Genomic DNA, 14,541 nt, shown 5'->3' on the forward strand with positions numbered 1-14,541 from the left:
ATGTGTATGTTTCTAGCATTTGTATTTGAAAATAAGCATTTGGAATTTAATCCATAGCCTACTGAAAACTGTGGGAGTCTTTCTGTTACTTTCAAAAGAGCTTTGGATCAGCTTACTGAAGAAAGAGAACTGATGATGCATGGAAGTCAAAACTCATTTTTCACATTGTATGACATGCTACACTACATCTCCAAATAATATCACAAAACATAGTATGACAAGAGCAGGACTAAACAGATGGTGTAGCAGATATTGGCTTATTTCTATATCTTAGGCAGCATCTGGGAAACAGCAGAGCCCATAATTTGCTGACTATTAACATTAGTCTGGTACATTTGTGGGAAACCATTGCACACACATTGGCTTATTTCCAGACTAAACAGGTAGAGAGTTTCATAAGTTATTTCCACTCAGTTATGTGTATATGTTGCCTATCTTTGACCTTAATTAACTGTCTGAGGACAGGAGGATAACTGACAAATCCCTTTCTAGTTTCTAAAGCTTTGTGAACAAGCCCTTTTTTGTCTTGAAGTTCTAGGTATGTGTGTAAAGTATCAGGCATAGGTCATGTTCAGAAGCCCTTACTTCCCACTCAGGAAAACATCCTTTAGTGATGTGAAAGGAATGAGCTGAAATCATGTAAGAGTATGGAATTTAGTCAAGCATCTTGAGTGGGATTACTAAGAAGAGATGTCAAAAGCCAGTTGCTCTGGTAAATTGCTGATCTTCCTCTGCGAGTCCCAGATGTTGATCTTGACAGAAAATTTGTTTAATGCTTGAAACGATATGCATCCAAAACAATAACCCTGCTGTGCAGACTGACAAACTGTTCCTTGTAAAAGAGCATCTCTGATCAAGAAACTGTTTTGCCTGAAGAAATATTATTTCATTATGATCTTGGCTAAAAGTATGCACAATGCCTATCCTTTTTTCTGGTCTATGAATGGATCTGATTCACAAAGCAACAGGTGTCCTCTGTATGTTAAATACTATTTTTATGACTTGTCATGTCACTGTTCATAAGATGACCATTTTCCCCACAAAGCTGTTGGAAAAAAAGAACAAAATTTTTTTTTTCCCCATTTTTTCAAGATTTTCCTTCAGAGTATTGTGGGTTTTGATCGAGTTCAAATTTGGTTATTTTGATTTTTAGTTAAACAATTTGTTTTTCTTTCTTTCCTTTTTTTTTTTTTTAAATGAATCACTATTGTAATGTGTGTTTATGTTCTTTCACAGAGGCTTTCAATGATGTTCAGAGCTCCGTCTACAGAACAGCCCTAAAACTACGCTCAGTACAAAGTCTGTGCCAGTGTTAGTAGCTGAAGAGAATCCTGGTTGCTTAGACAGGGAGAAGAATTTGTAAAAAACTTGTGTTGCTATCACCATGAGTTATTATGCTGCTTTGCTCTCTCATTTTCCACCTGAGAATCTCAGGATGCATTACAAACACTTAAGAGCTAGATAGTACTTCATATACAAATTAATTCCCCCCCCCCCCCCTTTCAAATGTCAGTGGAAATACATTGGTAAAATTCTAAAGGCATGGGAGAATCACGTTATTATTACAATCTACAACACTGCTATGTAGACATCACTAGCAATTATGAATCTTTATCTGTATATTATTATTCTCGTTAAATGTCAAATTCTCATGTGTTTCTTAGAAGTTGATTTATTGGAAATAATTGCGGATAATTGAAAATGCATTGACAGGCATTGTTATTAATACTATAAGTATTAATGAGAACAAAATAAAATATGATAGACCATAAAAACCCTGGCTAGCACTCATTCTCCCTGTCTTTGAAATGAGTAAGAATTCTGTGCAAGCAAAGATTTATGGAACAAAGCCCTGGTCACCTAGCTCGCTTTGAAATTACTGGATGTAAATTCCATATTGAGCTAAAATACATGGAAGTCTTGAATTTTTCACCTGAAACAGTCTGTTGCTGAAAATGCACAATACTGCAAGTGATGTCTTCAGGGTAGCACAGAAAAGATGACTAGTTTGTTGGCCTTGGCCATATTTTTTCATTTTGGGCATGGTCTTCTATGAATGTATTTAATCTGATCTCAGTCCTGATATGGTAAATCTGCCCAGTGCTATGTGTCACAGCACAGAAGTACCAGTTCACACAGGTACTGGTTTTCATTAGCTCTGTTGCCTAGTCCTCCGTGTCTCTAGGCACTCATAGCATCTATCCCAGTTACTCTACTGCTCCTTGAACAGTGGTGACCAGAACTGTACGTGGGTTTCCAGATTGAGATTCACCAGTGTCTCACACTGATATTTCCCCATCTGTGATGGAAAGACCATAGGTGACATATTCTAGCTTCTCTGCTTCTTCAGTGATCTACAGACTTTCAATCTACTACAATCTTCTGATGTTAATTCTAATTGATCATGCCTTTGCGCTACCGAATGTGACCTTAAAGAAGTCATAGCTCTCTCCTCCCACTGGATATTAGTTATTCCATGGCACATTTATATACAGCCTCTTTGCCCCTTTCTTGGCCATAGTGCCCTCCTTCTCTTTCTATTTGTGCATGAGGAAAAAGCTTACATCAAAGAACAAATTGTTTTTACAGTCCCAGGTGAGCTTTTTTCTGAAGTGCTGAACGGTGCATAGTTTTATGCTATCTCTACATAGAATGAAAGTTAGGTCTATAATTTGGATGCAGTTAATCGTGCTATTTTCTTCCCTTCCTATCTATCCCAAAATCACATCCAGGGAATTTTAGTTGAGTTGCTCTATCTTTGTAGCCCCACCAGTTTTGCTACATCCATAAACCCAGCAAGAACTTTCCCAGATTATTTCCTTTTTATGTTGCATACTGTTTTAGACTTCATTTTACAGACTTACCTTAGCTAGGCACTTCTAATAAAAAAATGTTGAGCTTCCATTCATGAAAAGGCAGAGATCCTCATTCATTTCTCCCTTAATTTTCCCACAGTGGATTTGATTGATGTTTCTCTGGTTCAGCACATCCTATCAAGTGAACAGAGCCAGAGGGAAAAGCAGATTTCTCTGAAAGTGCAGCAGATCTCTGGAATGCTGACAAAACTGTTCCAAAGGGTGAGATTAGAAAAACCAGGCCAGGTAGATCCAAGAGCTGCTGGATTCACACTGAAGCTGCTAGCTGCCATGTATGACAGGTGAGAGGAAGCACAAATGTAAATCCATCGCAAAGTACAGCTAGAATAAGTCTGTTTCTACCACTTTTACACCATTTCTGTATGAAACTCTCCCATTTTTATGTTACTTTGCTTGGTATACACAATGGGAATAGCTCAGCTATAGGAATATGAGGCACAAAGCTTTATCAGAGAAACAGTGGTCAAATGTTTCAAAAATTATCTGGAAGTCCAGATATCTGCCAGTCCATGTTAACTTTTTCTGTAAACAACTTTACAGAGAGTAGTTCTTTTGAGTGCCAAGATATTTTGATACACTCCTGAAAAAGAATCGGTATTTGCCTTTGAATGACCATGCACAGGTCAAGAATTTGCCACTTTTCATTATTCATTTTTCTCCAGCTTAAAAAGTTCATCAACCAATTATGAAACAAAACTACTGTCTCATAACTAAGCTGATCAGCTAGCTCCTGCAAATAGCAAATAGTTTCTGGGAATAATAAGGAAGCAGCTCACAGAGTGTACTTTTCTCATGTATTGTTTGTGATTAATGAATTAATTGACTACAGGCAAGATTGGTTTGTGATTGTATCAGATTTAAAAGACAAAGGCTAAGTTCATTGTACAACTTATTCACCACAGGTGAAATTTATTCCCTTCTACATCAGAGCAAAGTTTTTTACTGAAAGTGAGTGAGATATAAGTGGTCTGCAGTACTTTTTCCTGAATCACTATTCGTTAACAGTATGATCACTACTGCTTAAGGTCCCATGTTATGAATTTCTTTGTACTTAAAAAAAAACAATTAAGGCCAAGAATAAACTGGTGTATTATGAAACAAAGCTAGAAACATCAAGAATATTTTGTAATTTGTGTGCACTGTAGGGAAATCATTTAGAAGAATTTTCTGAACGGGACTATCCTGAACTTTTTTTCTGGTTTCTTAGTACAGTCTGTCATTTTATTTGTGCTGTAATTTCTTTTTAAAAATTTTTTTCACAAGTTTCTTGCCATGTATATAGGATAGAAAAAGCTTCTTATAATTTTCTTGTAATCACATTTTCTCTGTAGAGTGCTGTTCTCCACTATAAACACTGGAAAGTGTTTCATGGCAAGAGCACATAAGAGATTTTCCATGTTTGTGTGGTAGCTTATTAATAAGCTTACATAAACCACCGTAAGGGTTTTTGATTGCATACTTTAGCTTTAATCTTGGACTTTTTTCCTATGAAAGTTGCGGAAAAACTAAATAGATAAATTCAAAATCTAGAAACTTTTAACCAACAATTTCCTATGCAGCTCATACTTTAGAGACTATATTGCAGCTTTATGCAGTATGCTGTGTTAAAATGCAGTTTATCTAAAGAGTCTTGAAGACAACTTTATGTAATGATATTCTGAAGTGCAATACTGCTTTCCAAAAGTGATATCTTAAATATAGAATTCCAGGATTTCCTGATTTATGGTTTCCAATTCATGTCTTCTTTGTCTTCACATAAGGAAAAGTTTTTTCATTAGGTGCTTATGTCACAAACTGGGGTTCTAAATTCAACTACATTCTTTATGATCTAACTGTCAAAACTAAAGTCCTGCTCCTGCATATATCCTTTTGATTAAATTGAGTTGCAGTGAAATTAAAGGGAATCAGCCCAAGAGAAGCTCAGTGCAGGTCTGGGGCCAGCATGAAGCTGCCTGATGATATAATACAGAAACCAGATTGTAATCCTGCTTTCTCTTCTACATTTGGGAAGGCTTTCCACAAATGAAGAGCAGAATTTTTTTAGGACATGTATTGTAAATGTAAAATTATATTTTACATGGAATGTGAAGTCTTCGAAGGAGATGCTGTCTTTTTATTTTATGATTGCATGTGTGCTGGTTTTGGCTAGGGTAGAGTTAATTTTCTTCATGGTAGCTAGTATGAGGCTATGTTTTGGATTTGTGCTGGAAGCAATGTTGGTAATTCAGGGATGTTCTCATTATTGCTGAGCAGTGCTTACACAGGGTCAAGGCCTTTTCTGCTTCTCACCCCACCCCCCCAGTGAGTAGGCTGGGGGTGCACAAGAAGTTGGGAGGGGACACAGTCGGGACAGCTGACCCCAACTGACCAAAGGGGTATTCCATACCATATGTCGTCATGCTCAGTATATAAAGCTGGGGGAAGAAGAAGGAAGCGGGGGACATTTGGAGTGATGGCGTTTGTCTTCCCAAGTAACTGTTATGCGTGATGGAGTCCTGCTTTCCTGGAGATGGCTGAACACCTGCCTGCCAATCGGGAGTAGTGAATGAATTCCTTGTTTTGCTTTGCTTGCGTGCACGGCTTTTGCTTTACCTAGTAAACTGTCTTTATCTCAACCCATGAGTTTTCTCACTTTTACCCTTGCTATTCTCTTTCCCATCCCACCAGGGGCGAGTGAGTGAGTGAGTGGCTGTGTGGTGCTTAGTTGCTGGCTGGGGTTAAACTGTGACAGCATGGTATCTTGAACAGTTAACTCTGTAGTTATGTTCAGTGACAAATGGTCCTAGACATGAAATATCACTAAAATGTGACATCAGTTATATACATATAAAGAGATATGAGTTTTGAAGTTGTCTTCCAACATAGCAATATCATTTTCTTTAGAGGTTTCATTTTTTACATTCTCGGTGAATGTAGTGTAACTTATTTTATTTTCCTAGATCTGGAACAGGTTATATCAAAACTAGATCTGCTGCAGCTGCCCTAATTGCCCTTTCAGGAGACACTCTACTGGCTAAATACAGAGGTGTGAAATGTATGATTTTATACACTGCCTGAAGTACTGAACATTGAGAAAAATCTCCATTGTAATTTTTTTACTTTAAAAGAGAATACAGTTCTGCCATGCAAAAAGTAAATTATGTTGACTGCTTACTTGTAGAGAAAGGCTGATGCAGTAGAATACCTTTCCATCAATGTCCATAGCCATCTTTGCATAGAGTCTCAAAACAAGTCATGGTAAAGTTTAAGATAAGTAGAGATTAAAAATGAAGGCCAAGTTCTATTTGCCTAGCAAAAAAGAAGAGAAAACCCCTAGTTTTAAATTTCATTGGATTAGAAAACAATTATATATATTTGATCCAGGAAGCTTTCAGAGCCCTTTTAACATTAGACAAAAATGCTTAAAGAACTAAGTGTAACAGATAGAGGTAGCCCAGTGCAATGTGCAGCACAAAGATTTCTGCCTGAATTAAATGCTCAAAATGGAGAACAAATGGACCAGAAGTGGCATATTGGCCTCATACTCTCCCACTGCATATTGTGTATTTCCTTCCAAATTACAATTTGGAATTAACAATTCACAGTTTAAATAGGGCATATCTTGTATAAACATATTTAAATATTTTTCTTACAGCCATGAAAATGAGCTCATTGTTTCCTTCATCCTTACCTGTCTTAGATGCCAGGAATAAGGAATTGTCCTAATTTCCTTGCTTTCCTTCTCTTTCCCCTGCCTGTAGGAGCAAGAAAGTATTGTCACAGCAGTCACTGAGTGCCTGTTAGATAGACAATAAAGGGGAACTTTCTTGAGGGGTTTATTTGGTAGGCTGCAATCATCATGTTGACAGTTTGAGAAAAAGTAGCTAGAAGACACTTTAGACTCTGCCAGAATTCCAGTTTCTTTCCTCTGGTTGTTTTCAGCTTTCTTCCAGTTTTATGCTGTCCCTGATGGGAAGGCAGCCTTGATTACCCGTAGTGCCCTGAGAAGCCTACTAACAGACTTAAACAAGGTAATGTCACTGCAGTGCTGTTACACAACAGATCTTGTAGGAGTATCCTAATCTAGGAGAAAAAACCACATGGTTGATAGATTTTTTGTCTGATTACATTATGGGACTGAATTCAGTAGGAAACTGTAGACATAGGGAGCTACCATGCAAAGTAGGTAAAAGATCAAATTCTCTATCTTTTCTGTCAGAGTAACCACTTGCATCAGTGCCTCTGTGCATTCATTTTGCCTGAGCTTACAGGTCCTAAAGCGACCCCAAACTTCAGGTATCTCTATGCACTAGAACAGCTTGTGGGTGCAGAAAAATGCCTTAGCATACAGGTATTTCCAGGTGAACGGGTGCTGAAAATGGGATTTGAAAATGGCCCCTGAGGTTCAAACCCAGTGTCCTTCAGTATTCTAGTACAGCAACATAGTATGTTGATCCATTTCAGTAAGTGAGCTGGAAGCAAATCATTCTGACACATACTGAACTATGAAATTGCATACTGATGGTATGAATATGAACATGTTTTCTTCAGAGCAGTCTGTAAAATGGCATTTCTATAGATGCTTCACCATCTGTGTGCTGTCACCATCTCAGCAGAGCATGATGGGAACATCTGGGTTTTTTTGAGGTGTTTCTAAGCCTTTCTTCCTGATGCAGATCCCAGCCATTGTGGGAGAAAGCTGCACTCTGTCTTGTGTGGAAATTGCAACTCACAGCTGTTTCCATGGGGTGAGTGAAATTCTGATGGCCTGGGAAATTATTTTGAATGTTGCTCGTTGATTAAAATTGCAAGCATATCACCATATAACATCCACCAGTATCTACTTTTAAGGGGCAGGACTGATTGTCAGTCTCACAGTATAGGATAATTTATATCTGTAGAAAAGATGCTCAGTAAGATACTACTGAAGACTCTTGCATTTATTCCAAAACCTTTGGAACCCAGTAACATTTTACATGAATGAAAAATCTGTGCTAGCAGAGTCCAATATCGGAGATTTCATTAGGAATTGTAGATGAGACACCAGTTCTTTTCAAGTAAATGGCTGAACTTGAGACATGTATTTTTTCCAGGTTCTGAATTCAACAATTGTTGAAGAAAAATTCCTCTCTTGGCTGAGATCGGAGCCTGCTGTTCTCCTGTGGCTCCCTACATGTTACAGATTATCAGCCACAGAAATGGTTTCTCACCAAGCTCGGTGTAGAGTCTGCAAAATTTTCCCCATCACAGGCCTCAGGTGCGTCAGTAATTACTGTCGTCTATAGCATCCACATAAATAGTTCTTACCATTGTTTGCATACCTTACAGGCTGTATTAAGCAACAAACTTTGGACATAATCTAATTTAACAAGTAAGATAGGGAAAGAGAGAATCCTCACAAGCTAGTGCTCAAGCCTGCATCCTGCTTCTCTTCAGTTCACTAGCACAGATGTGATTATGGAGACTTACTGAAAGTAAACTGGCAGTTCAGTGGTAAAGCCAATTAAACCTGTGTATCTTATTTCTTAGTTCTTTGTCCCATAATCAGGTGTATTAACTGTCTAGTTAAGTTATCCATCTTAGCATCTTATTCATCTAAGTAATAGTATAAAATGGCTTAATGGTATAAAAAGAGCACTATCCATTACCTACTGACCAGAATGCTCAGAAAAGCATTTTACTGTTACTCGCTTCTCACTAATAGTAAGCTTGCAGGTTTAGTTTTTTTGCATTTTTAGTTTTTTGCAAAGTTGCAAATCCTACATCAATAGTAGGATTTAGTAGTAGTGATATTAACAGTTACATGAGAGCAGCAAATAGAGATAAGCTGGTGCATAAGAAGCATATGAAGATGTGACTGCATTCTCAAAAATGGTGCTAGAACAACTGTTTCTTCCTTGGACTGAATTTCAGTGCAGCAAATAAATAATATCAAAATCATTAGTGGGTTCTGGTGAACAGTCCACTGTCATTTGGACAAAATAACTCTTGCATTCACAGAATGCTGAGGAAAGTCACTATTCTAACAAAGGTGCTTCTCTGCATTTCAGAACCCAGGGATCTGGATTTCCAGTAATCAAGCTCACTTACACCAAGTTCTTACTTGTGGGGTAGTAACTTAATCCTTCTGTTTTCCCTCACAGGTATCGCTGTCTGAAGTGCTTCAATTTTGACCTTTGCCAAGTCTGCTTTTTCACTGGTCGTCTCAGCAAACCACATAAGAGGTCACATCCTGTTGTGGAACACTGTGTGCAGGTAGAGTCCCATTGTACTGATTCATTTCCCTGTTCAGGTTCTTCATGTCAGCAAGTAGGCAGTAGACTCTTGAACTACATTGATGATGAAATTATGTGTGTATTAGCCATAATGGCCATGACATATTAGCATTATTAATCTGGGAACAGTGAGTCAGGGAAAGGAAAAAAAGGGGGCTTCTAACTTTAGAAGGAGTGTTTTGTTCTGAAATAACTGAATAGAACCATGAAATGTCATAGTGCAAGTCCTCTTCCCAAGGAGTTTTATGGCAAGTTTGCCATTTGCAGATTGTCCTTAAACCTGTGCAAAGGGCCCTCGTTGTGTCCCAGTGCTCCTTCCTCCCAATCCCAATGTGGACTCATTCAGAAATTAATTCATCCTAAAATTGTACAAAGTCATGCATGAAATTTCTTTAATTTCAGAGCTTTTCCACTTTATTGTAAGCATTTTGGATTAATTTGTCTCTGTCAGTTAGGGACACAGCACAAAGAGACAGCATAGGCCCAACTAAGCTCACCTACTTGGGCTCCATTACAGGGGCAACTTGTGCTTTCATCACACTAGTGGCGAAGTTCAACACTGGGAATTTGTGTTTGGAAGATCAGCTTCTCCTTTGAGCAGGAGATTCCAGATCTTGCACACAGCAGCAGACAGGGTTTTTTTGTGCGTCTATATAACAGTATCTTCTGTTCCAGTAAATGAGCTGACCCATGAAGGTTTCCCTAGTAAGCTGTACTTCATGGTCTCCTTCCTGAAACCCTGCACTTAACATGAAAGATATCTGGGCAGCCAGTGTCTGCACCAAGACTAAAGAATGTTAGACTGCTTTTGCAGTCACCCTTTGTCTGGGGGAACATTCAACTATAGCCACTTCATTGCTCTCTTTCTGAAAACCAAACCCTATTGCTAACACTGTAAGAAACTATAAATGGATGCTCAATATCTGCATTAAAAATAACAGACAGATGTTCATTCCTCCAAATAATCTTCCTCATCCTCCATGTGTAAGAAAGTAGGAGAATCAAATGGCGACTGATCTCATCATGTAGTGATGTCTAACAGGACATTAAAATCAGTGTGAATGGAGAGTGAATGGGAGTGTGGGGATGTGGAAGCACCAGAAGGAAGGGCAGAAGGGATATAAGAAGGCAGGAGATGATGCAACCTAGATTAGCTGGTCAGCAAAATCACAGCACTTCCACACACAGCTTCTGAGGACAACCAAATCAGGAAAACAAAAGGTAGCCTCAAACAAAGGACAAACTGCCATTTGAAAATACCATCATAAGAGATGATGATGTGAAGGTAAAGAACAAGATCTATACCTATAAAACACCCAAATAAGGAGACAAAAAATCACAATCACTGCCAGCTCCTAAAGGAGCTAAAGGCACATCCAAAAACCAGCACATGCTTACACTAAGAAGAACCCAGGAGGCTTAAGGAGAACTGACATCTCTTGTCCTCTGTGTTACTGTAAGTCATCATGGCCATACCATTAGTATGTGAATGCTGGAAAGACTACTTGGACACATGAATGTTAGTGCTTGTGAGTGAGCGAGTATGAGTGAGTGAAATAAGTTTTGTTTTAAAATGAAGTCCCCTTCCTCTCCTATACTGCCTGACATTGAGCTTTCCCACATTGTTGCTGCAATATTGCAACTGGATCACTGAACTTTGGGCTCCTTTATGAAGCCCTACTCTAACACTAACCTTGTAAATATTACTTTCGTGGCCAAAATCTATACCAAAATTAAAAAGATAAGCTACTCACTATGACAGATACCATTTTTATATCCTTTGTGTGGGACATAAAAGAATCAGTAGTAAGCCACTTTTCCCATACCTTCCACTCTTAGCAGATGCTATCCTTGGCTGGGTATGTTTTCACATTGTGTTTATCAGGGAGGGGGCTGCTGAGTGGGGATTTGAAGTATCAGCACTGTTCTTCCTTACCGTGCTGACACCTTGTGGTAATGTTATTACCATGTTGAGAAATGACTAGGAGGCATGCTGTATGTTTTCTTTGTTTTTTCCTGTTCAGTCTGTCAGGGGTCACTCCATGTTCTGCAGCAGACACTTCTGGGACAAAATTGGTTTGTATCCTCTGATAATATGGCTACTGTGTTATAGACGCTCGTGACAAATTGGAGGAGCCAATTTGTATTAAATAAAAGATCAAATTTATTAGCAAGCGATAAAAGAGCAAAACAGCGCTGGGCAGCCGGGGAGACAGTGCTCCGCCACAAGCTCGCACTCAAACAGGGGAAGAGCCTCTTTATTTATACAGTCTTTTTAGTCCCTGATACGTGACGGCTGGCTGGTATCTTCGGTATCTTGTGCCATCAGGTGTTAAGTGGTCGTAATTTGCCTTCTGGTGGTTGTTGGGATGAAGGCCGAAGTTTTCCTCAGCTGTTCTTTAGGTGACTCAAGTCCCATTCATGCTCTGTAAACGTCTCTCTACATATGCTAATCATCGGTACTCATGGTCTTAGATAAGTGAAGAATATCCCTACCTCCACATGCGATTTCATGAACAAAGTTAACCCGTTCATTACATACTGGGCTTAGCTGTTGTACCTGAGCCTGACACTGCTGTGACAAATGAAGTGTGGGTTTTACTGTATTGTACGAGAGGAGGACGTGATGCACAGAAGGCTATATCTATTAATGCTTCATACAAGTATGAAAGTACTTCTTCCCATTGATCAAGAGGGAACTTAGATACTAGTCAGGCAGCACTATCATTGTGACTGTAAGCTTAATCATTGTAACCACCAAAATCCTGCATTAGGCATTTCCAGGCTGCCTGAATTTGGTCCAGGCAGAGTGTTTTGCTTATCTAACAGAATTGGAGCTGCTCTTGCCTGTGGTCCTGCACCATCATCCACCTCAGCTCCCCTTCTAGAGCTTGGACAGCACCCATGAGCCTCTTCAATTGTTGAACAGGTGGACCTTTGCTTTCTTATGTCTTGCCTTTACCTTGGACTGTGTCTACTTCTGGGCAGCACCTGTTTGAAAATTGACTCTCTTCTTTATTATCCCTCATTCCAATAGATGTCAGCAAAGGAGAATGCAAAGCACTTTCTCCGCACCATCAGGAACAACTTGTTTCAAGAGCGCTGCAGAAGAAAGGAGGCTCAGAGAAGGAGGGCTCTGGAAGTAGTGGAGAAGAGGCACTTCTCTACTCACAAAAAGACTTTGTGAGTTTCTGTTTCTGATTAGTTTATAATGTCTGAATAATATGTCAGGCTGTGGGATATTGCCAGATTATGTCCCTTGAGTGATTTTGTTATGACAGACATCACGTCATGATTTTTCCATAAAAAAGGAAAAGCATAAATGGGAAGTTGCTGCACATTGTTCTGTAGCTTAACCATGATTACCATGCTGACAACCTAATGACCAGTTGTCTTATAAAATATAACATGCTTGTGTCTTCCTTCCCTCCTTCCTTATGTCATCTCTTTCTCTCCATGGTATTTCTTATGCTGAGTCTGGAGTCAAGCTTTGCAAATATTTAGTACCTGTCACAACTGCATGGGTTTTTAAGCACCTCCTCTGTGACAAATTCATTGGAAATTAACTGTGAATACTTTCCACATGTGACCCACAGTGTATTCACTGACAGTCATTCTACTCAAGTCCCACTGAATTGCAGTCCTGGGGGATTACTCACAATAGTGAGTAGCTGATGTCACCATTCTGGTTGTTTCAGATCAGTTCTGTTTTGTGTGCTTTTAGTTAATGTGTAAATTCATGACTGGATTTCCACTGATTGCAGTGGTTAATTATGAGCATTGGAGGTTGTGTTGTGATTTTCCCTATAGTTTCTCCTTTCTTGCTCTGAGATTTTGGTTGATATTTAAGTGTAATAACTGAAGGGAATGATTATATGAGATAAGCACTACAAAGGTACCAAGGGAGAGATTCCTTCCTACTTGTATAAAGACCTAGCAACTTTCTTGCATCTCACATGTTCTCCAAATGAGGCTTCAGTGAGACCGAAATAGGGAAAAACTGGTCACTCCTCTCTAAAAAAATTAATTTCATCCTTGCGCGAAGGAGGAGAAAAATCTGTTTATAAAACTTGATTGTGCTACGCTGCTAGGTAAGTACATTGCTATTAGAGACCAATTTTTTATACAGAGTAAGACCAATGGATGATAGTTACAGTGATTCTCATGGAGAATATTATTTCAGTGTTTGTTTTTTAGAATGTGGTGAAATGCAAAACATTTTCCATTGCTAATATTTCCCCACTTGTATTCAGCAACAAAAAAAATTTCTTCATTTTGAATGTCATTTAATCCTTCTGTGAGCAATCAAGATTTCTCTGTAATTCTGTGGGGTTTTGCTTACCTAATGCTTGGGCAGCAATGAGAGAAAGAAAAATTTGGGGTTGCTGTTACAAGTGTCCCTGTGGGGCTGATAGGTATCTGGGCTTCTAGCACAGAATGGACTGAACAGTAGGATATCTGGCTCTTTGCTATCTTGTTGTAGTCGAATTTCCTGAGATATTTAGCTCTTGGCTAAAGGAAGCAAAAAAGAGAAGCAGCAAATTGCTCTGATATTAAATGGATGGAAAGAAGAACCTGTTGTTGAGATTCTGTTGAAAGAGTGGAATTTGTTTTAAGGAATTTCATTCTTTCAGCCAAAAGTTGCCAGCAGGCATAGCTAAACGATACTTCTTGCATAGTCAATAGCACAGCTTTCTGTCTACTTACAGTGCATTAGTTTTATTTTGATCTTTCTGTGCACCAAAACCATATAAGGCTTGATCCTTTCTCTACTCATTATTTCTCTGTTGGTATACAGTCCCCCTGCAGCACTTAGTGCTTCACCACTACCTGGCCCTGAAAACCTGTCTTTTCCAGTGGATAGACCTGTCCTGAAGTCACCCAAGTTCATACCTGAAAACAGAACTGTAATGCAGAAGAGTGAGAGTAGCAGCAAGGCATCAGAGCAAGGCAAGACAAAAGCTCAGGTGAGCAAAACATGAAGCTGTAATAGTGCTAAAGCTGTGAAGACGACCTACTAAGTTGACTATCTAATTGACTTCTAATTACCAATGAGAAAGAAAAGTAATGCGCAGCTTCACCTTTCTGTTAATTTCTCACTTACGGAAAAAAATGTGGAACCTGAAAACTTAGTGAAGCTTGAATTTGATACCTTCCCAAGATTAGTGACTAACTCCTTGACTTCCATGACTTTCAGAAGCATTTGTAAGAATATTTGCTCTCTTACTTTTTTTTTTTTGAGTTGTCTTAGAGTAGCACATTAAAGACTAGCTAAGACCGGAGTCCTCCCTCTATTCTGACAGTAAAAAATGCCATCATGTCCTCCTACTGCAAGCAAATGTCAAGGAAGGACACCTTAATTCTTATTAGGTTCAGGCCATTTTTGTCACCATGGCAATGGCAAGAGGACA

This window comes from Aquila chrysaetos, chromosome 6 (genome assembly GCF_900496995.4).
Source record: "Aquila chrysaetos chrysaetos chromosome 6, bAquChr1.4, whole genome shotgun sequence".
Classification (NCBI taxonomy): Eukaryota; Metazoa; Chordata; class Aves; order Accipitriformes; family Accipitridae; genus Aquila; species Aquila chrysaetos.